Source organism: Perognathus longimembris, chromosome 9 (assembly GCF_023159225.1).
Source record: "Perognathus longimembris pacificus isolate PPM17 chromosome 9, ASM2315922v1, whole genome shotgun sequence".
NCBI classification, from domain to species: domain Eukaryota; kingdom Metazoa; phylum Chordata; class Mammalia; order Rodentia; family Heteromyidae; genus Perognathus; species Perognathus longimembris.
In genome coordinates, this window is record NC_063169.1 from 39,584,747 (window position 1) to 39,607,583 (window position 22,837).

Genomic DNA, 22,837 nt, shown 5'->3' on the forward strand with positions numbered 1-22,837 from the left:
TATCAAGGTGATGTACAGAGGGGTTACAGTTACATAAGTCAGGCAAAGAGTACATTTCTTTTTGGACAATGTCACCCTTCCCTCCCTCTCTCCCGGTTTTTCCCTCCCATCCCACCTATAAGTTGTATAGTTCATTTTCAAATAGTGTCCACTGCGTACCTTTGCTGCATTTGTTCACACTCTGTCCCTCCATTTCTGTGCCTCCACTTACCCTCCCAAAGACATGTAAACAAACATTCAGGGCACTGTAATAGGGAGGTCAGATATGGCCAGTGCCATCATTAACTGTGGAGGGACTTCAGGTTGACTCCAGCTCAGATTAGAGCAGAAGCCAACTCCATCTCCACTAAGCCCTCCCCCACCCTATTCAGGAACACTCCCCTTTATTATAAGTTAATGTAGATTGATTACCTGAGGCCTGGGTGCTTCAAGGGAACCTGTGCCCTTCTGTGAGTAGGCATATCCACCTGCATTATGTGAGCCCAGCCAAATCCATTAAACAATTCTAACTAGAATGATAGGTTGGTTCAAACACATGAGACAGACTGTAACTCTATTGGCCACCTGCATGCGGCCTACCATGCTCTGTGTTGTATCCTCACTGGTCACCTGCGTGTGGCAAGTTTGTCTGTGATGTTTGCCCTATAACCAGGTTGGAAGGCCACACGTACACATGGTTCCAGCTCCCGAGTCTGGGCTGCACAGGTACAGGCGGTTCCAGCTTCCGAGTATGGACTGCACACGTGCGGGCAGTCCCAGTTCCCGAGTCTGGGCCCTGATTCTGCACTCACTCGTGGTCGGCAGTTTCGGCTCCTGAGTCTGGGCTGCGACCAAGGCCGGTCAGTTCACTTTTTGTTCACTTTTTCCTTCCCCAATAAATCTGTCTTTTTGTCATCTTGTAGCTGGAGACTGTGTGGTGGACTCTTGGGGGAACCAGGAATCCCCTCCCTTGGGGGGGGACCCCGTTTCATTGTAGCAAACCCCCACCCTACTTCAGGCATAAAGGAAAGAAAGCAGAAACAGGAGAAAAGACAAACCATTTTTCCATATTCAAGTGAGTATCTTTGAACCTAATTTTGCCCTAGGCAAGTAACTCCACACCCTACCCTTTGTCTCAGCTTAGATTGAATTAATCCTCCGTCCAATTTAGGCTAAAGTAAGAACTACCAAGCAGCTCTTCAAGCAAACAACAAAAGCCCTGGTCAGAGAGTAGACATTTTCCACCACAGGCCAGACATCTTCTATAGCAAGAGACAGGCTGTGGAGAGGCAGCCCACATCAGAGCATCTGGAGATGGAGACAGAGGCTGAGTAATTTACAACCAAGTTCATTTACAAGGCTTAAGGATGAACTGGGAAGGAGAGGGGAAATGAATTTCCAACAGCTCTGAAAGGACAGTGACAGAAAGTCTCCACTAAACCAGCATTCCTTCCAGAAGGACCAGCCAACACAGCAAGCCTGCAGCTCCCAATGAGCAGTACCCATACCTTGTTCCCTGTTGGGTCTTGCTAGAACCTGGCACTGGGCCTTACATAGGGGAGTGGAGTGGGTCAGGTCAGAGGACAGGAAATCTTATTTCCTTGAAGCTTAAGAACATAATGGGAGGGCTGAAACTGAGGAACTGAGTGAATGGAACTTGAATAAACATTCAGAACCATCTAGTTCTCCTTTCTGTTCCAACCTAAAGCCTCCAAGACCAGAGATCTGTCAAACAACTCTCCTCTATCCTGTTGGCATGAACAGGGTCAGAGGACACATTAGATTGCTGCACAGCCACACATCAAGCACTCATTTAGTTACTTGATGACACACTTAGAATACACTGAAACCCATTTCCCTCTTCCATCTGTAAGCGTCTATCTCCCTAACACACCTGAAGCCAAGTTTATCACCCAATTGAGGTAACTACAAACAGCATGCCCAAAGCTAGCCTGAAAGACCCTCAAATATTTGTGTCAAGACTTGTTTTAAAAACACTTGAATATCTAAAGCAAATCTAGGATGCACACATTGACAATTCCCTCACAAGAATTCACATCAGCAGCTTCAAATTATCTAGAGCACTCTGTGCTGTGTTGGAACACATGCACTCCTCTGCCTTGGAGTCAAGGCCTGAGAAAATGGTACTGTTGTCCTAGCAACAAACATGTGACAATCAGTTCAAGATACTAGCTTGATAAGAGACTGGCTTTAAAGAAGCGTGTTAGAACTGGCTGAGCAGAAAAAGTACAGGAGACAGAACCAAGCAAAGGTCAAAGCATTGGAGGTCTTCAAGACAGGAGCAACATATAGCTGAAAAAATTTCAGAACACTGGTTACAATGAGGATCTGGGTAGATGCAAAGCTTGTCAGGACACTAAAGCTCAATTGAGTTGAAACCACGAGCCAGGCAATGACTGAGCTCAAGCTAAGCATGACATTTGAACTTTCAATGTGACTGCATTTGGCAAAGACTTGAACATCAGGGCAGTTAGGAGTAGAAGGGTAATATCAGAGGTGAAGTTTCTGGCCAGAACAATTCAAAAATGAAAACATCAGGCACTGTGGTGAAAACAGAAATCTCAAGGAAGTCAGCAGTAAGGGAGGAGAAAAAAAGACTATATGGATTCAGTTAGCTCTTTAACACCTGGGAGATAGCTGCTTATGTCACTTTCTGGAGCCAATGATATGGAGGTCTCTGCTAATTAAAGCTTTACAGAGCCAGAGGTAGGATGGCTCTACTATGTATTTTTATTTATTTTTTTGCCAGTCCTGGGGCTTGGACTCAGGGCCTGACCACTGTCCCTGGCTTCTTTTTTGCTCAAGGCTAGCACTTTGCCGCTTGAGCTACAGCACCCCTTCTGGCCATTTTTTGTATATGTGGTGCTGGGGAATTGAACCCAGGGCCTCATGTATAAGAGGCAAGCACTCTTGCCACTAAGCCGTATCACCAGCCCCTCTATGTGTTATTGAGAACCACAGATGAGACAATTCAAATGAGGTCACCCTCACAACAGAGCCAGAGGAATGGGCTGGCAGGCCCTGTATTTACTCCCTGTAAATATTCTGCTGTGTTTGTTTTCTTTAGGTGTAAGTAATTATTCAGATGTGATTTTTCTTCTTTTACTGCTGACAGCTGCCCCCTCTTCAGAATCCAACCTTTTTACCCTAAAGATATAACTTATGTTGAGCTGAAAGTTAAAGCCACAGAGCCCAGCATCCCACCAGAGATTAAGATATCTCTTTTGTAGTCACTTCTGACTTCAACTCCAACAAAGCTTTATGCACATAGGAAGCTGATGTCTTAGGTTTCCTCACAACAGTTCTGAGCACAAGAGCAGATAAAGAACAGCACTTATTTTCTAGTCTCAGTGAAGAGGTTAAAGTTCTCATTTCTGAGTGGTGGAAAACATAACTTCCCACTCTACCTGCCACAGACACTTGTAGACTCAATTCTGTAGTGAAGTAACCTTTTTGCTACTAGCCTCCACTTACAAATTTGTGTTATTTCTTCAATGGGTTGTGGTCTCATCCATTTAAGGCTCATGGTAAAAGGCAAGTAAAATCTCAGAGAAAGTGGGAGTGCTGACCAGGAATGCAGGAAAGAGTATAGAGGTTTCAAATTCAAGTGTGGGGTCTAAGATGACCAACCTGTTGTACCACTGAGAAACAGGAGGATTTAGGAAACTTTGTATTTGTCAGGTCAGTTTTTTGTAGTACCGGGTAGGCATAAGTTATGAAAATGCAGGAGAGAGAGAAAGGAATAGGCTGGACTAGGTCATCAACAGGTGAGGACTGTTTGCTGAGAAACAGCAAGGAGCACAGACCTTCTTGGGTGGCTGGAGGTTGTGGGAAGGGGTGGATTTGGGACCAGGCTTATATGGGGTCTGAGCAAGGAGGCAGGTTATTGAACGCACCACTAGGTCTAGGAAGTTGGGGCTTTTCTGTTTGGTCCACAAAGAGTTGTTTACAGCTGGGCCAAGGTGAGATGTCCTGCCTGCATATCAAAGCAGGTTCACATATTAAGGTTCCTGCCTGGTGTCTGTATGCGCCTGAATAGGATGGGGGTCAATCCCTCAGGGATTAGCAAAGATGACCAGCCTATCTCACTGAGAAACAGGACATATTTAGGAAGCTTTGTATTTGTCAGGTCCAGTTTTTTGTAGTACCAGGTAGGCAACAGAATTCATGGAGGCTCTGAAGGCAGCCACATGTGGGGCTTTCCTGTTCCTAAGCCAGAATGAGAGAATTGAGGTTACCCATAGAGGGCAGGCAAGTTTGACCTTAACAGCCTAGGCCTTTCACATAGCTCCTAAAGGACATGTTAAGAACTCCTTTATTCAACCTGGAGCTTATAGAGGCTTTAAGCTACAATCTCCAAAAGATCACCAGGCCTGCCCCTTTAAGACTAAAATAAGCCAGATAGCCCACAGGAACCATGTGACAAACAACCCAGGTGAGCCACAGAAGCAGAGGGGAGGCTTTTTTGGCAGCATTTGTAACAGAGCAAATCAGGCACATTGGACATACTTGTGAAATATAGTTTGAAATTAGAGTCAACAGAATATTCTGGGCAGGATAGTTGAAGAAAAGAAGTCAAAGGCTACCCTCCCCAACCCACCCCAGGTTTCCTAGTTTGGGTTTCAAGTACCCCTTCCTAGATAGCCAGGGGTCTCTCACAGGTCTTCATTTTGTCGCCTCCCTCCAACCCCCCCCCCCCCCCACACTGAAAGATGAGGCACACACCCAAAGCCCCATGGCCGACTGAGGGAGAGGCCTCTCCTGAACCCTTGCAGCTTCCTGTGCAGCCCCCCAACCCGGTTCTCTCAGCACCTATCTACCTTTTGCTTCTTGGTTTTCTCCAGAGAAAGTTTTGAGAAAGACAGAAGCCCTCACCCCCAGAAAACCCTATTTCTACAGCTTTGGCTTTAAGGTAAGGAAAGCTTTGAAGATGGGGAGGTGGGGGTGGCAAGAGGACTTCCTTGTTTTTTGGAAAATCTTGAGGCCGGCTTTGAGGCAAAGGTAGGAATTGTCCACTGTGTGGAAAAACCATGGCTCTGCTCCCTAAGGACACGGGGAGTGCCAGCCACGGGTACCCAGCAGGGAGGAGGCCACTGGGGTCCTTCTGTAGCTGCAGAGCCTCTGGCACCCCTCAGATGGCAGCAGGGCAAGCACAACTCGGGAGGCGCTGCAAGGAGTCCCTGAGCTGTGAAGGCCTTTTCACTGTCCTGGGCTCTGTGTCACTTCCGGGGTGTGGTTGTGGCAGGGTGGGGCAGGGCTGCACCTCCTCAGGCTCTAGGTGTCCACAGCTGCTGGGCCAGGTGCTTGACTACAGTAGGTCACACCTCGGGGTAAGGCGTGCTGGGGTCTTGCTTCCTTGGTGTTCACAGCACCAGCATGCAGCACAAAGTGGGAACAGGCCTCAGGGCCAGGCCTCAGACCGCCCCCTCTGTGCTGGGCACACCTGGTGCTGCCTTCCACACTGTCCTCAAGCTCAGCATAGGCCAGGACTGTTTGCAGCCTGGCCTGGACCGTTGGCAGCCTGGCCAGGGCTCTGGCTCTCCCTGGGTGCACTTTTGTTTTCAAAATAGTGGCTTGAAAGGGGATTCTAAAGTTGTGGGTTTGACCACCAGTAGTCAAGCACCTGGCCCAGCAGCTGTGGCCACTACAGCCAGAGCAGGAGCCTTCCCCATCCGCTGCAGCCACGTCCCAAAAGTGACACAGGGGCCCTCAGAGTGAAAAGGCCCAGGCAGCTCTTGCACTCTGGCAGTGCCTTCCTAGTCGCTCCTGCCCTCCCTGTCTCTTCCTTTGTCTGCTGATATTTGAGGGGTGCCAGATGCTCTGTTTTTGCAAAAAACAAGGGAGTCCTCCTGCTACCCCCATCCCCAACCCATCCTTGAAGCTAACCTTCCCTTGAAGCCAAAGCTGCAGAAATAGGGATTGCATGGGGCGAGGCCTTCTGTCCTTCTCAAAACTTTCTCTGGAGAAAAGGAACCAAGAAGCAAAGGGTACATAGGTGCTAAGAGAACTGGGCTGGGGGCTAAGGAAGCCTCAAGGGTTCAGAAGAAGCCTCTCCCTCAGTGGACCCTGGGGCTCAGGGTGCATGCCTCATCTTTCAGTGGGGGCAGCAAGGCCGGCAAAATGAAGACCTGTGAGAGACCCAAGGCTGGCTACCCGAATGCATGGCTACTTGAAACCCAAACTAGGAAACCTGGGGCGGGTTAGGGGAGGGGAGTCTCTGATGCTTTTCCCTCCACTATCCTGCCCAGAATATTCTGTTGACTCTACTTTCAAACTATATTTTTCAAGAGTGTCCAATGTGCCTGACTTGCTCTGTTACAAATGCTGCTGAAAAAGCCTCCCCTCTGCCTCTCCTGTGGCTCACCTGAGCTGTTGGCCACGTGGTTCCTGTGGTCTACCTGATTTATCTTAGTCTTAAAGGGGCAGGCCTGGTGGTCTTTTGTGTGCTGTAGCTTAAGACCTCCATAAACTCCAGGTTGAATAAAGTAAAACCAGTTCTTATCACAGCATTGAGGAACTATGGGGAAGGCCTAGGCTGTTAGGTCAAACTTGCCTGCCCTCTATGGGTAACCTCTCCTTTTTCATTCTGGTTTAAGAACAAGAAAGCCCCACACGTGGCTGCCTTCAGAGCCTCCATGAATTCTGTTGCCTACCTAGTTTTACAAAAAACTGACCTGACAAATACAAAGGTTCCTAAGTACTTCCTGTTGTTCAGTGAGACTGGTTGGTCATCTTTCCTAATTCCCACACTTGAATCTGAAACCTCTGGACTCTTTCCTGCATCTCTGGTCAGCATTCCCACTTTTCTCTGAGATGTCACTTGCCTTTTACCCTGAGCCTTAAATGGATGAGACCACAACCCATTCAAGAAATAACATAAAATTGCAACTGGAGGCTAGTAGCAAAAAGGTTAACTTACTACAGAATGAGTCTACAATCGTGTATGGCGGGTGGAGTAGGAAGTTAATGTTTTCCACCACTGAGAAATGAGAACTTTAAGCTCTTCACTGAGACTGGTACAAAGAAGTAGCACAAGAAGTGCTACTTCTGTATCTGCTCTTGTGCTCAGAACTGTTGTGAGGAAACAAGGCATCAGCTTCATATGTGTGCATAAAGCTTTGTTGGAGTTGATGTCAGAAGTGACTACAAAAGAGATATCTAAATCTCTGACGGGATTCTTTTTTTTTTTTTTTTTCGGCCAGTCCTGGGCCTTGGACTCAGGGCCTGAGCACTGTCCCTGACTTCTTCCCGCTCAAGGCTAGCACTCTGCCACTTGAGCCACAGCGCCGCTTCTGGCTGTTTTCTGTATATGTGGTGCTGGGGAATCGAACCTAGGGCCTCGTGTATCCGAGGCAGGCACTCTTGCCACTAGGCTATATCCCCAGCCCTCTGATGGGATTCTTGCTGGGCTCTGTGGCTTTAACTTTCAGCTCAACTTAAGTTACACCTTTAGGGTACAAAGTTTGGATGCTGTGGAGGGTGTGTAGCTATCAGCAGTAAAAGAAAAAAAATCAGTAGCCATACCCCAAACAGGAAGAAAGTGAAAGGAAAATGCTCAGCAATCCCAATTTATCTCTAGTTTAAAAAAGTCTGGGGAAAAATGACTTAAGATATCCAGCCACATTCTCTGGCTTCTTGCCTCTACTTTTCTGAATATAAAAAGGAGGCAAAAAAAATCTGGTACAAACCAGAGGAACAGAAGTGTTCATAACACATAAGTAGGTTGATTTTCAGCTTTGATGGATTTAGGGGTGATTCTGTTTCAGTGATTCTATGCTGTATCCATGCACCTTAGGATGGAGCCTTGTTTTGGGTGAGGAGCCTGGTTCGGACTGCTTGTGCCCGATTCTGTACAGGGAAAACAAGTCTTGTTCTCAGGTTTGTTTTCAAAATAGTGGTAGAAAGGGGATTCTCAATTTGAGGGTGGAGACAGATGAATTCAGATGGTGGTTCTTGATCTACTAACATTGGGAACATGGTATCTAACTTTTGGTTGTGGTCTATATTTACAAATATTAGAAAAAATATAATGAACTTGCTCAATTCAGAGAAACCTTTTCTTATAAGACATGTATGACCCCACACAGCTTTTGAATATATAATTGATACGTATGTATAATAAAGCATACATTATTTCTATTACACATTCTCAAGTGGAAAATTAGCAAAGTGGGTAGTGCCCGTCCTTTCCTGCCTTGGAAGGTAAATTTCTATGAACAGCTTATAAAGATGAAACACATAGAAATGCTACAGAACCTACTGTAGACCTATGTACCTGGGAGAGATAAACCTCTTTTCCATCAACGTGTATTGCTTAAAAGTTCCTGCTTTGGCTTGGTGCCTTGGGTCTTTAGGAAAACTGGAACTGGCTTGGGATAAAGGATTTATCAAATGTAAGGTTTTATCTTAAACTGGGTTTTCAAGATGGAGTTATGCCACACCCTAGACTGTTGGGCATATTTTGAGGTTATTTGTGAACTGTTCATCTTACTTGAAAATCCATCGCAGGCACATTTTGTCCTATTTAAACTAGCCAATCATAAGCAGAGCAGAATGTAAACCTGCTCTCAACCAATCTGAGCAGAGGGGAAGATCCTGCTGCTGTGTGAGGGACAAATATCAGGAAGAACACTTGCTCTGTGACCAATTTTTGGCTAGTGTGAACCTTGTGAGGGAATTGTCAATGTGTGCATCCTAGATTTGCTTTAGATCTTCAAGTGTTTTTAAAACACTTTGAGGGTCTTTCGGCTAGCTTTGGGTATGGTGTACCTAGTTACCTCAATTGGGTGATAAACTTGGCTTCAGGTATTAGGGAGATAGAAGCTTAAAGGTAGAAGAGGGAAATGGGTTTCAGATGTATTCTAAGTGCATCATCAAGTAATGAAAAATGAGTACTTGATGTGTGGCTCTGCAGCAACCTGTGTCCTCTGACCCTGTTCATGCCATCAGGACAGATGAGAGTTCTGTGGCAGATCTCTGGTCTTGGAGGCTTTAGGTTGGAAGAGAAAGGAGAACTAGATGGTTCTGAATGTTTATTCAAGGTCCATCCACTCCCTTCCTCACTTTCAGCCCTCCCATTTGCCTCTTTTATATTTATTTTTTTTCGGACCGCAGGAGGCGCCCTACTTGAGAGCGTGCCGTGTCTTAGGTTGCCCCTCCCAAGGGGAGTCTTACCCGTCTTGGGCTAATGCCCTAGCTCTTCAGGCTGACCTTCCTGCCGGGCTGGCGGGCCCGATGAGAGGCCTTGGGGAGAGTGGGATTGGCACTCGAAAGAAAGCCCTTATAATTTTCTCTCATGCCAGCGGACCTCAGTAAGCAGCAGGTCCTAGGGGCCGAGTGACGAACCTCATGGGGTTCTTATATGGCTAGAAGGCCAAAGGCCGCTTGGTACCTAGACATCTCTGGCCCATCGCTTACAATAAGAGACCCATGTGTCTAGCACAGGGCAATGTAAACACAATGTAAATGGGAGCATAATGCAGACATGATCATAAGCAATCGTAATACAAGGCAAATGCAAACATGAGCAACTGTAACACATGAGCAATTACAACACAGGCACAAGGCAGTGGAGGGTCTCTTATCTGGGTCAGTCCATGGAAAACAGAGGAATCCTAGCCCAGTCTAGTGTCGCTCAAGGTAGCGCAGATGGCTCTTCCTTCCCTCAGTGGTGAGGTAGAGGGGCAGGTTCAGGTCCTGGCGATGTGGCAGCCAGGATGCTGGTAACTTAACAACTGAGGTTAGTAAACACTTCATAGTAAACATTGCAGCAAGGTGCCAATCCCTTGCTTATTATAAACATTTATCATAAAACATTAAAGTGTCCAAGTCCTTTAGCTCCTATTTCCCTCCAATGGGGACCCCCGAGATAAGCAGCAAAGGGGGGAGCGAAGGGAGGAACAACCGTGCAACATTTCCCTTTGGTCCTTGTGCAAGGCTGTGGGCCATGCTGCCACAGCAAACGTTACTCCAAAGGGCGTCAGGCAGGGTCCAGGGAAGAAACAGGGCCGACACTGGGTCCATCGCTGGTGCAGGCAGGCTTTCCCATTTCTCCATAGAAAATTCCACCTCGGTCTTTGCTTTCCTGAGAGGAAACAAGGGGAAACATCCCTCAAGGGCAGGTGCCCTTGGGTGGTCATTCTGATGGACAATATTTTACATCTCTAGCAGGTATCCAGATTGGATTCGGTTCCCCAGTGGGGAAAACACAGGCAAAACCCCTTCTGGCACTGATAAGTGGATCTGGGGCACGCCACTCCCCTGTCAGAGGATCCTTCCACTGGACCTCCACTTTTAAGTAGGGTGTTTGGCTTGACCAGTGTCTCTGGAAAGCCGACAGGGGTTGGTCCTTAGAGAAATTTAAAATATTCAATGTAAACATCGCTGTCCTCAGCTGGTCATGGGGGCTTCCCCCCTCTTTGTTTTAATAATTGATCCTTCAGGGTCTTATTATCCCTCTCAATTATGGCTTGACCCTTTGGGTTATAAGGTATTCCAGTGGTATGTTTAATATTCCACATTTGGAAAAATGCCTGTGAAGGCTTACTGGTGAAACAAGGTCCATTATCTGTTTTAACCTGTAAAGGCAGTCCTAGGATAGCAAAACATTGTAAGAAGTGGCTTTCAGCATGCCGTGCTCTTTCACAGGTATGCAGAGAGGCCCAACACGTGCCAGAGCATGTGTCAATGGGCATAAATATATATTTTAGCCTTCCAAAGGGAGCTTAGTGCGTCACATCAGTCTGCCAAATTAAGTTAGGTTTTAACCCTCTTGGGTTCACCCCTGGAGATTGCAGGGAAGGGACTTGCATGCAAGGCATACACGATTTGCCAGTCCTTATAATCTTTTTTAAGTCTTTTATAGGAATTGAAGGAAATCTCTGATGTAACCCTCTCCAATTTAAGTGAGTACGCTCATGAAGTCCTTTGGCCATTTGGAGGTTTTGAGGTTGTACAATGGCCAGAGCTATGATGGTTCCATTAGTGGCCAGCTGGTCAGCCATACGATTACCTTGTGTCAGGTCCCCAGGCAGTCCTTGGTGTCCACGAAGGTGCTGTAAAAATATAGGCTCACTCCGCTCTTTTTTTTTCTTCTTTTTTGCCAGTCCTGGGGCTTGGACTCAGGGCCTGAGCACTGTCCCTGGCTTCTTTTTGCTCAAGGCTAGCACTCTGCCACTTGAGCCACAGCGCCACTTCTGGCCGTTTTCCACATATGTGGTGCTGGGGAATCAAACCCAGGGCTTCATGTATAAGAGGCAAGCGCTCTTGCCACTAGGCCATATCCCCAGCCCCTCACTCCGCTCTTTTAACAGAGACCTGACTTGGATCATCAGAGGAGTGATTGGGTTTTCATCCAATTTGATATATGAACATACCAGGTTGGGTAGCAAATTAACCACATACAGACTATCAGAGAACAAGTTCATTGGTTGTTTAACATGGGTCAGTGCCAAGGCAACTGCATACAACTCTTTAAATTGTGCAGAGCCAGTGACGGCTTCAAAGTAATGGGTGTTCTCTTTCCCACCGGCAGGGGGCGAGGCGGAGTGCACCACTACGGCAGAGCCGGCTCTTCCCCCATCTGTAAACACATTGGCAGCCTTGACGAGAGGCTTGGTAGAGAAAAGCACAGGGGGTGTCCATTGTAGCCTGGAAAATGAGGTCACCCATCTTGAAGTGCCATAGTGGCAATCTATCTTACCCATAATGCCCTGCAGGGCACTAGAGACATGTGCATTATTTCTTCTGACCCATTCAAAATCTGACAACCGGTAGGGAATAGTTAGCACATCAGGATCTCTTCCATAATGTCTTAGGGAAGTATCCCTGCCCTTAATTACCAAGTCAGCTAGCTGGTCTAGCTGGGAATAAACCCTGGGAGCTCCTCCCACTGATGCGTGCACCCATTGAAGGGGCTCGCCTGATTGCATAATTACAGCTGAGGAGAGTTCAGACCCGGGGAGGATCCAAAGGCAAAGTGGGCACTTAGGCTTGTAGCGTGCCAGGTGTGCCTTATTTAAGGCCAATTGGATTTTCTGGAAGGCTGTTTGAAGTGATGGAGTTATTGTAATAACATCAGATCTTAAGGGGTATACTTTCTGAACCTTGTCACTGGCTATATGTAGCCCTCCTCTTTGAAGGAGTGTTTGGGCCTTGCTATAGGCCAAGTCTAGCACTTGAACATCTGCTGATCCAATAATAATGTTGTCCATTTAAATGCATATGGTCCGATCTGCTCCTGTATCAATTAAGAATCGAACTCCTTTCCAAATGTCATGATTACTGTCTCTGGCCTTATCTCAGGGGCAATGGGGACTGCCCAGCAAGGGGCTTCAGGCTGTTTATTGCCTTGGTTGGTGGGGAATCTGAAAGTCAGGCTGTAAAGCAGATGTTTTGCCCAGGGCGCGTTCGGCCCGCCTCTCTCAAGAACCATCCTCCTGGACTCATGAAAATCTGTAGTTTCAAGGCCTCTGAATTTAAATGTGGCCAGGCCTGTGGCTGCTCTGCTCATCTCCCGGCTGCCGCGGCCTGGGTTCCCAGGTACCAAAACATGCATTCGTCCCAGGGCCTCTCGGAGTGGGGCGTCAGGGCCCGCTCCAGATCAAAATTCCCTCCGTCTTCCTTCTCCTGAATCCAGGGACTCCCCGCCCGGGTCCCAAGAGAGGCAAGCCTTGAGAGTCTTAATGGCTCGCAGTGGGAGTTTTCCTCATTTTGCCGTTTCTACCTCCGTGTTGGCTCCAGTTAGCCACGGTACTCTGTGGGTCAATTTCTCCCAAATTTGTATAGCGCAGGGCTCTGAGATATTAATCCCTGCGTTTTGGAGGGTGAACTTTAGGATTTTAAGGGGCGAACTGTTTCGCCGACTCTGGACTTGTCCCATCCTCTTACCTGGGGTGGGAGGATCACGTGTCTCAGGATTTCCAACCTGTTTTCATCAGGGTCGGACGGGAGCCGGGCTTCCTCACGTGGATTCGTGCAACCCACGTGGGCGCCACAATGTTGGGGTTTTTTTGCCCCTCCCGGCTCAGACTCTTCCTTCTTTCTTCCCACCCTCCTTTCTCGCCCTCTCCCCTAATCACCCGACCTGCAGGTAAGTTAGAGTGGAACGGGGGGTCAGCTCCAACCTGACGTGCACGGGATCTGCCGCAGATATGTGATCGCCTCCTTACGCTAGAAGTCTGGCGAACATATGCAACGGGGCCAGCTTCTTAGAGCGAACTGACTTTATTAAGAGAAGGACAAGGGGAGATGATTCCGAGGGAGGGGTTTGGCCAGGATGTTGATAGGCTGAAAGGCATCACCTGACCCCCAAGGGCTAATGTTACTCGAGCGCGCGGAACCAGGGCTGGCTAGGAGGTTGGAGGGCTGTTTGCCCAACCGGTTCCTCTGGATTCCAATCCAGAGGGGGTAGAAGGGCCGCATTCCCCAGGGCTGGGGGAGGTGCATCAAGCCCCTTCCATCGAGGGGGAAGATGGACCCCAACACCATTAAGTTCTTAAGCTTCAAGGAAATAATTTTCTCTGTTCTCTGCCCTGACCCGCTCCATTCCCCCCATCTAAGGCCCAGTGCCAGGTGTTAGCAAGATGAACAGGGAGCATGGTGTGGTTACTGTTCCTTGGGAGCTGCAGGCTTGCTGTGTTGACTGTTCCTTGTGGAAGGAATGTTGGTTTAGTGTGGAGACTTTCTGTCACTGTTGTCTCAGAGCTGTTGGAAATTCACTATCCCTCTCCTTCCCAGTTCATCCTTACTGCTTGTAAATGAACTCAGGTGTAAATCACTGAGTCCCTATCTCCATCTCCAGATGTCCTGATGTGGGCTGCCTCTCCACAGTCTGTCGCTTGCTATAGAAGACGTGTAGCCTGTGGTGGAAAATGTCTACTCACTTACCAGAGTAACACATACAAGGGCTATTATCATTTTCTTGAGGATCTGCTTGGTAGTACTCACTTTAGCCTAAATTGGATGGAGGGTCAATTCAATCTAAGCTGAGACAAAGGGTAGGGTGTGGAGTTACTCGCCTAGAGCAAAATTAGGTTCAAGATACTCACCTGAAAATGGAAACAAGGTTTCTGTCTTCTGTTTTTATTTTCTTTCACTTGTGTTCTGTATGTTTGTTTACAAGTCCTTGGGAAGGTAAGTGGAGGCTCAGAAATTGAGGGACAGAGGGTGAACTATTGCAGCAGTGGTACTCAGTGGACACTACTTGAAAATGAACTATACAACTTATGGGTGGGATAGGAGGGAAAAACTGGGAGGAAGGGAGGCAAGGAGTGACATTGTCCAAAATGTACTCTTTGCGTGACTTATGTAACTGTAATCCATCCGTACATCAACTTGATAGTAAAAAAAAATAAAAAAATAAAGGTTTATAAAGAAAACAAAAAGATACTCACCTGAGAACCTGGGGGCTGTGATTGCCTCCTCTAAGGGCAAAACTACTGAAGAGCTGATCTCTGCTACTTGGCTTCCTGCCTGCCCTCATTGAAGGACTGGTTAGTAAACTCCTAACCTGTATAAATCTACCTAAAAGCATTAACCTCTGGCTTCTAAATTCTTTACAGGAAACTATAGGTGACTTTTTGGAAAATTCAGTCTATAGTATCCAAAGGAAGGGATTTCACTGTGGTATTTCTATACATTCCTCTAGCATGTGAAATTCTATTCTGAATCCCCCTTGCTAACCTGAGTACAATTAGTTTATGACCTTTTTCCTCTTAATGCACCAAATTTATCATGTTCTCCCTCTCACCCTGCATTTTATCCTACCTCCTGCTGGCTACCCCAAAATAGTCCATTTAATCTTCTGGTCCTCTTTCAGATTCTAGATTTTGCAGAAGAGAAACTATTTGTCTGATCTCACTTTAATGTTATCTACTTTTTGGAAATGTTCCCTAGTCTTGACAGAAGAGGTTACTGCATCCTTCCTGGGGCTTCTCAGTAAACTTTTCAGTTGCTCAGCCCACTGTGGAATTAGCTCATGAAAACTGGTGAAGCTCCCACACCTGTACACAGTGCCACACTGGCTTGTAATTCCCTGAGGGTTATGGAGCCACCCCCATAAATTCTTTTTGAGTGTAAGTGTGATTAGTGTAGTAAATCTACTTCTAAGAACATACTGCTGGCAATATCAAGACTGTCACACAGTGGAGGGAGCACAGCCAATTGAAGTTACTTACCTATCTTTAAGTTGTCACTCCATAGGCAGCTAAACATTATCTGAAGACGGTACAGTGTGCATGACTTAGAAAAGAGCTAACTAGTTGGAGATGATGAATCTTAGTTAATTGGCTTTGAGATCTAAGCCTGTATTCTATACTGGTTCATTCAAAACTTCTACTACTAGTAGGGGTATTTTGTTGTTCCTTCCCTAGCCATTTCCTTTTGCACATTGAGCTCCCATGAGTGGGAGGTTGCAACAGCTTTACTTGTATTCCCATACACTGTGAAAGACTGCATGCTAGTGTGCCAAATCCAGGTAGTAGAGTCCTGCTATTGTTCACTTCTGCTGGTATTTATGCTTCATCCCAGAGAAGGTCAGATTCTTCTGCCTATGGACCTCAATTAAGTACTTGACTCAGAACTTTTTTGATTAGGCACTGGTTGTATGTTCTTGGTCCTCTTTACATTAGAGGCCTGGGATAGGTCCAAAGGCCATTAGGTACAACCAGGATTCCAGCTTGTGTCTTCCACCCTCATAGCCCAAACTGCTGTCCTTAAAACACCGTAGGGATTAGCACTTACAAATCTGTGTGTGTTAGTAGAATAGTAATTACCTTCCACTGAGTAGAAACTAGGGGTTTCTTTCCTAGCCAAATTCAAGGATGGGCTCAGTAGCTCTCCAGTTGAAAAGCTTTGTTTGGACTAATAATTCAAATAACCCTTGCTTTATCTTCCCTTCCACAATTAAGCCAAAGCCATTTATCGTGTGCTGTTCTACTTTGTGTGGCCAGTGTAATCTCAGCTATGGACACACTGGGGTCTGGCCTATCTGTCCGTGTGGTGGAGTCTTGGCTCTCTGACACTGTGTCCTGGGTTGCAGCAGGCTCTGTTCTGATGTTCATATTAGAATCCATTACTGATGACACTCTCCAGTCTGGTCTCTGCTCATTGTTCTCATTAGCCCTTGGCTCCCTTGCCTAGCCCTGGTGCTTGAAGAGCCTCTACACCATACCTCATGTGCTTAGGCTTAAGTCTTTAGTAGAACAAGATCCAGTCCTTATTCCCAAGTACTAAAGGGTATTATGAGGTTTCAGGGAGAAGATCCTAAAACATCTAAAAATCCCTTAGGCTCTGCCAGCACCTGTCACCATAGAACACTGCCCTGGGCTCCTTAAAGCAATTAGGGCTGCTCCAGACATTCTTTTCTTTTTTGGCCTCTCCATAGTCTGTGAATATGGATAGAGGCCTAGCACCTTTCTAAAGCAGAACATGTAGAGATTGGCAGTGTGTGCCTCTTTGTTTCCATGGATAGGGAGGCCAAGTAGCTGAACATTTTGTTTCCTTTTTTCTTTTCCTCCTGAGAAATTGGGTGGAGTGAGCTGATCCCTAGGTGGGTCTACCATGAAAGAAATCACAAATTTGTAGGCTTGTCGAGTCAAGAAGACTTAAGAGACAGGGGATGTCTTTCACAATATTAACATGTCTTCAAGAAAGCAGGGAAATTTGCAAGGTTCAGGTGCCATCTTAATTTCCAGCCTTTTACACCTGATAGAGGCCAAAGGTCTGCTAAGCTTAGTATGTATTTAAAAAATCTTTCCTAGCAGCTTGGAGTGTGGCTTAGTGGGTGAGTAATTGACTAGCATGCATAAAGCCCTGTGTTTGATTCCTCAGTACCACATAAATAGAAAAAGGTGGAAGTGACTCTGTGGATCAAGTAGTCGAGCACGAGCCTTGAACACAGAGAGGCTCAGGGACACAGCCCAGGCCCTCAGTTCCAGCCCCAGTACCCGCCAAAAAGTCTTTCCTAGTAGTCACAAAAGTGCTAAATCAGGCCAAAGGCAATATAGCTATCACAAGGACTAAAGGTGGTCCAGTAAAATCTTGGTTGCTTGAACTAAAACATTCTCTCTCTATAGAAGGTCATGATGTTCCTATCAAGTGAAATTAAAACCCTGTGGAAGCTACTAAACACATGTTTTGAGAACTTTACTTTACAAGCCCTTCTCCTATCCTGCAACTTCTAGTTTGTCAAATTGATGACTAGAGCTGCAGACTGGAACACGGAAAATTGAGGTGCACACTTCCCCCTTGCTAGCAGAATGGTGGCTGAGTTGTTTGTGGCCTGAACAGGGTCATCATCAAGGGACAGGTTCACAGGGAACTTGAGAAATCAGTGAAGTGCATGATACTGGCCTAGTAACCTAATGTCCAAGCCCCTGCCTCTAGGAATTCACAGGAGCCCATTACACAGATCTGCAGGTAGAGTTTCACCTCTTAAGAGTTTTCACAGCAAGATGCCAAAGATGACACCAGTTAGCCTCAGTATCCATTGCTCAAGTGTTGGGGGCTGCCCTTCCCCCAGCCCTGGGACAATGGGAAGGAGCCCCTCCCACCTTCCGGCCTCAATCAGAAGAGAAAGCCTCCGCCCCTTGGGAGGTGAACACGTGCGTGCCACCATGATGGGGTTGTCGCGCCCACAAAGGAAGTTTCGTGATGTCACCTGATGGACATGATCCTTAGCCTATGACTGGCCCTTTGGCCAGCCCCCTTTCTTTCCTGCCATTACTTCTATAAAAGTGCCTTTCCCTATTAAAGTTTTTGAGATGCATCCCACCACCGCAGCGTGTCCCTGATGCCTTCCTTTTCGCCCCCGCTCTTGGTAACATGTGAGGGGACTGGGGGAAGGGGAGGCTTCAGCAACCTTTCCTCAACTTAATGCAGGTCCGTGGGAGTACGCCTTTGGCCTTCCGCCGGCAGAGGGCAAAGCCGAGTGCTCTTTCATAGATTTCAGGATTCACCATTCTCCCCATGGGATCAGGGAGAAGGGGATCGTTCAGATCCCAACACTCAAGATCAATAAGTGGGAGCCTATACTCTTGTGTTGGGCCAAAGGTTCACTAAAGGAATGATTGTGGGATGGCACTCCATGTCAGTTCCTGACTTCAGAGAGAAACAGAAGTTTTCAGCACCCACGGCGGCCATTTGAAAATGCCTACAGTGCTCAAACACAGCACCTTACAGTAAATGGCAACCTGTAAAGTAGCCACAGGAGCCTTTGCTTCATTTTCAGTTGCATGGCACTTTCTCTGACCTTGGACACTGGACAGACTGATGCAGTACTGTGTGGCCAGAGGATGGTATAGATTCTATGGGGTGCTGCTGTCTCCATGCACCTTAGGATGGAGCCTAGTTCTGGGTGAGGAGCCTGGTCAGGCTGCTTGTGCCCAATTCTGTACAGGGAAAACATGTCTTGTTCTCAGTTTTGTTTTCAAAATAGTGGTTTGAAAGGGAATTCTCAATGTGAGTTTGGAGCCAGATGAATTCAGATGGTGGTTCCTGATCTTTTAATATTGGGAACATGGTATCTAATTTTTGGTTGCGGCCTATATTCACAAATATTAGAAAAATACAACGAACTTTCTCAATTCAGAGAAACCTTTTCTCATAAGACATGTATGACCCCACACAGCTTTTGAATAATATTCATATATAATATAACATACATTATTTCTACTTACACATTCTCAAGTGGAAAATTAGCAAAGTGGGCAGTGCCCTTGCTTTCTTGCCATGGAAGGTAAATTTCTATGAACAACTTATAAAGATGAAACATATAGAAATGCTACAGAAACTACTTTAGACATATGTACATGGGTGAGAAAAACTCTTTTCTATCAAAGTGTATTGCTTAAAAGTTCCTCCTTTGCCCTGGTGTCTTGGGTATTTAGGAAAACTGGAACTGCTTTGGGATAAAGGATTTGTCAAATGGAAGGTTTTATCTTAAACTGGGTTTTCAAGATGGAGTTATGCCACGCCGTAGACTGTTGAAGAAATAACAGGGCTTGGGCGTATTTTGAGATTATTTGTGAACTATTCATCTTATTTGAAAATCCACCTCAGCAACATTTTATCCTATTTAAACTAGCCAATCATAAGCAGAGCAGACTGTAAACCTGAGCTCAACCAATCTGAGCAGAGGGGCAGTGCCTGCTGCTGTGTTAGGGACAAATAACAGGAAGAATGCTTGCTCTGTGAGCTTCCTTGACCAATTTTTGGCTAATGTGCACCCTTATGTGTGGAAGTAAATTTTGCTTTGCTGAGAATTTATTTTTGTGTGAATCCTTGCGTCTGTAATGGTTCTTGGAGAATGTATTTATAACACTTGGTAGAATAAAGGAAGGCCTCTGTTACATAGGTGATAGGTCATAAAAGGAGCTACTGATTGAGTAAAAATGCAGATGATCAAAACTGCATGTACACTCCAAGGAGAAATCTGAGATTCTAATAGGAGACAGATCTACAAATATCTCAGCCTTTCCATTACATTGGCACCCTTGATAGTAGCCAAAATCTTGTATTGAAGTAGACAAACTTGCCCTCCAGATGAAGGGACTTTCCTGCAACCAGTTACTGGAATGTGGATCTGGTGCTTACTAGGGGGCCTAGTGGAATTGCTAGCAGGTATCTCACAAAGCATTACTTTAAATGATGCAGAATTGGTAGTAATTGGATTCTTGTGACCGCAAAGTAGGGCCTTGCCTACTTCGAGGGTCCCTGGTGATCTGTGTCTTTAAGCGGCTCTGCTGTAAGAGGCTGAGGCATGGCTGCTATGCAATAGCACTCTAGTTTCTTCCTTCTACTGGGGTGCTGCCTGTGCCACTCCACTGTGGAGACAGAGTGAATTGTAAACAGCTTTGAAGTGGAATTGCTATTAGATTCCATAGGCTGTCTTCTATATGGGGGTCTGTTAATGCATAATAAAGCTCTTGGTTCAAAGAAAGGGTTTGTGAGCCCAATATGCATGTTTATAGCCAGGAACAGGATTCAGGTTAGTCTGAAAATGTCTCAATGTAGACGAAATGGTAATTTCAGGACAAAGTCATAAACACAGTGATGGAGGCATCAAGTGGGTGAGTTATAGCAGAGGGAAAATGTTCTATAGATTTTAGATGGCACACTAGACTAGGTTTTAGGTTGCAAAAGCTGCTTCACCTACACAAAGATAATTAGCTGAGATAGAGGTCTTGTGGCAAAGTGGCCATTGAAGAGTATACAGATGAGTCAGGATAACTTCAGCTGCCAGATATGTAACATTCCACTCTCAGGAAGAAGTTCTAGTCTGTCCACAGAACCCTCCAAAATGTGAAGACAGAACTTCTGTTGCAAGGGAAGAGATAATCGTTTCTAAGTGCTTCCTCTCCATTTCAGTGCTGTTTTACCTCCTTGCCACCAGGTGGTACCAAAGGGCTCCCTTCAGCTAGAGGACAAACAGCAAGGAAGGAATGGGCTAAGAGTCTCTGAGGGACTGACTTTTGGATGGATTTGAGGAGGACAGGAGGGAGGCTTGATTTGCTTTGCTTTTCCTTCCTGCACAAAAGTCTTTATCCTGTGTGAACTACAATATTCCACTTACTAAACTCAGATCATTTAGAAACACAGGTGACTCCTGTCTCTCTCTTTTTTTTCTTTTTTTGCCAGTCCTGGGCCTTGGACTCAGGGCCTGAGCACTGTCCCTGGCTTCTTCCCGCTCAAGGCTAGCACTCTGCCACCTGAGCCACAGCGCCCTTCTGGCCATTTTCCATATATGTGGTGCTGGGGAATCAACCCAAGAGCTTCATGTGTTGGAGGCAAGCACTCTTGCCACTAGGCCATATTCCCAGCCCCAACTCCTGTTTGTTGGTGAAGACCAGATCTGGCTAATGAATCTAGTCACAGGAATCTCGCATATCACTGGGGCCACTCTCTGCCCCAAGTCTGGTGTTTTGCACTAAGCAGATAAACTGTCCACTCGGCGTAGTTAAGAAGTTTGTGCTGGAGGTTAGTTGTGACCTTAAGAACAATTCTGTCTTAGAGAGTTCTAAGTATTATAAATTCAAAGTTTGGCTTAGGAACTACAATTTAAAAACCTCAGTGGGGCAAAGGTAGAGGTAAATTAAGGGAAGGGAGGATGCAATGCTAAAGAATACACTCTGAAGATGCTGGCCATGCACCTCAATCACACCTCCCAGCCCCTTGACGTTGAGTTCCTTGGAGAAAACTCCTTCCCAGCCAGCTTGACAGAGAACTTGTCCTTCTCCATTGGTATCCACTTAATCAAGTGTGTTCTGTTGGTCTTGCTTATCTCTCCTCAAAGGTCCACCTTGTAGACCACATAGGCACCCAAGCATGTTTGGCTAGGCACCATATTTTGCTGTACTTAACCCTTCGCTCAATTCCAAGGCTACCTAATACTACCCAGGAAAAGCTCAGGCAACAAGCTGGAAGGATGGGACTCCCAGCTGGGCAGAATTGGCAGGAAGAGGAGCAAGGAGGTGAACTGACTGAAGCAGCAGTGGAAGGTGGAGGTGCTTTGCAATGAATTGAGACTTCCACACCCTTAACCACTTTTGCCAGTGTGAAAACTTGGGTTCTCTAGTTGTGAGACTCTCACCCCACCTATGACTGTATCCGAGGGAATCGTATGAAAACCCCAAACCACTCAAACAGCTGAATCCCAGAAAATCATCTTGGCTCATTATGAACTGGCTCTTTTTCTGGCAACTTCACTTCAATGGCTTGTAGTCACTAAATGGGGAAATGTTTGTCTGCTTACCTTCTTGTTTTAGAATTACCCAAGACTCTCCAGTCTTGTCTATAAAAGTTTTTGGGAAACAGTGTTTTGATCTAGAATGTCCTGGTAGTTTGGGAGACTGACATACTTGAATATTTCCCTCATTTTGAAGCTGGCGCTCAGGAAGGCTATGAGAAAAATTCTGTGCCCTGACTAGGAGGAGTTGGTTGTCATAGCTGATAGGATAGGTATCCCTGGTGACTGCTATTGAAATGCTGTACCATAGTATTTTCAGGACACCATTGTGGGGGTAGGCTATAGGTATACCACACTGTTGGTGTCAGGACTTTTGTGTCCTTGAATTTGTCCTGTACAATTAAATAATCCTTATGTCTATTGTCACTAAAGCTAAGTTCTGTACAATTTCATGGGCATCTCTGAATTCACTCTAAGCTGTATGATCCTGACCTGAGTCCTCTTGGTTAAATGCTTCTGTCCTGATTGTATTATTTCCAGTAATATTGCAGACCAGCTCTCCCAAAAGCTGTGCACTTGTGGATTCAGAATCTAAGCTTCAGTAGTGTTTGCCTACCAGTGGACAGACATAAGCTGTAAGTGATGGAAAGGTTACACTTAAAGGTATTGTCTTGATGAAAGCAATCTTGTTTCTGGAGCAAAAATTGTTCAAGAATCAAAATTTCATTGGAAACTGAAGGTGGATATTGTTTAATCCTCGAGTGGTTGAGAACACCAGGGATGTTCAGGATATTGATCAAAAGGATCCACCTTGCATGAGAGTGAATGTGGGCAGATGACCAGAAAGGACAGGCTCCATCAGATTTGTGTTTCTACATAAGATGCCTATAAATGGACTACAGGATTTTGGTCACAATATCCTAAGTGTCTACAGACTTGTCCTTGTTGAATGAAGAGCTGGTGAATCCAGAGAAGTTGACTTGGAAGTGCGATATTGCTTGTTCTATTTGAGCAAGTACATGATGTGGGCTGTCCTCAAAGAGACCCAGTGCCCTTGACTTGGGCATGAGGGATGAGATTGCACCCAGGAGGTCCATCTCTGATCAAGCAATTTCTGTGGAGACAAATGGGTTTAGGCCTTCTTAAGGTCTG

The 22,837-nt window shown here is 46.1% G+C and overlaps 1 long non-coding RNA gene across 1 annotated transcript; it reads left to right on the forward strand.

Annotated features, from left to right (window-relative positions):
• Nucleotides 1-4,519: 4,519 nt before the first annotated feature.
• On the forward strand, nt 4,520-19,154 carry LOC125357787. The gene is made up of 3 exons (XR_007212202.1): nt 4,520-4,626; nt 13,851-13,852; nt 19,144-19,154. It is a non-coding gene; the product is annotated as an uncharacterized LOC125357787 (long non-coding RNA).
• Nucleotides 19,155-22,837: the final 3,683 nt, after the last annotated feature.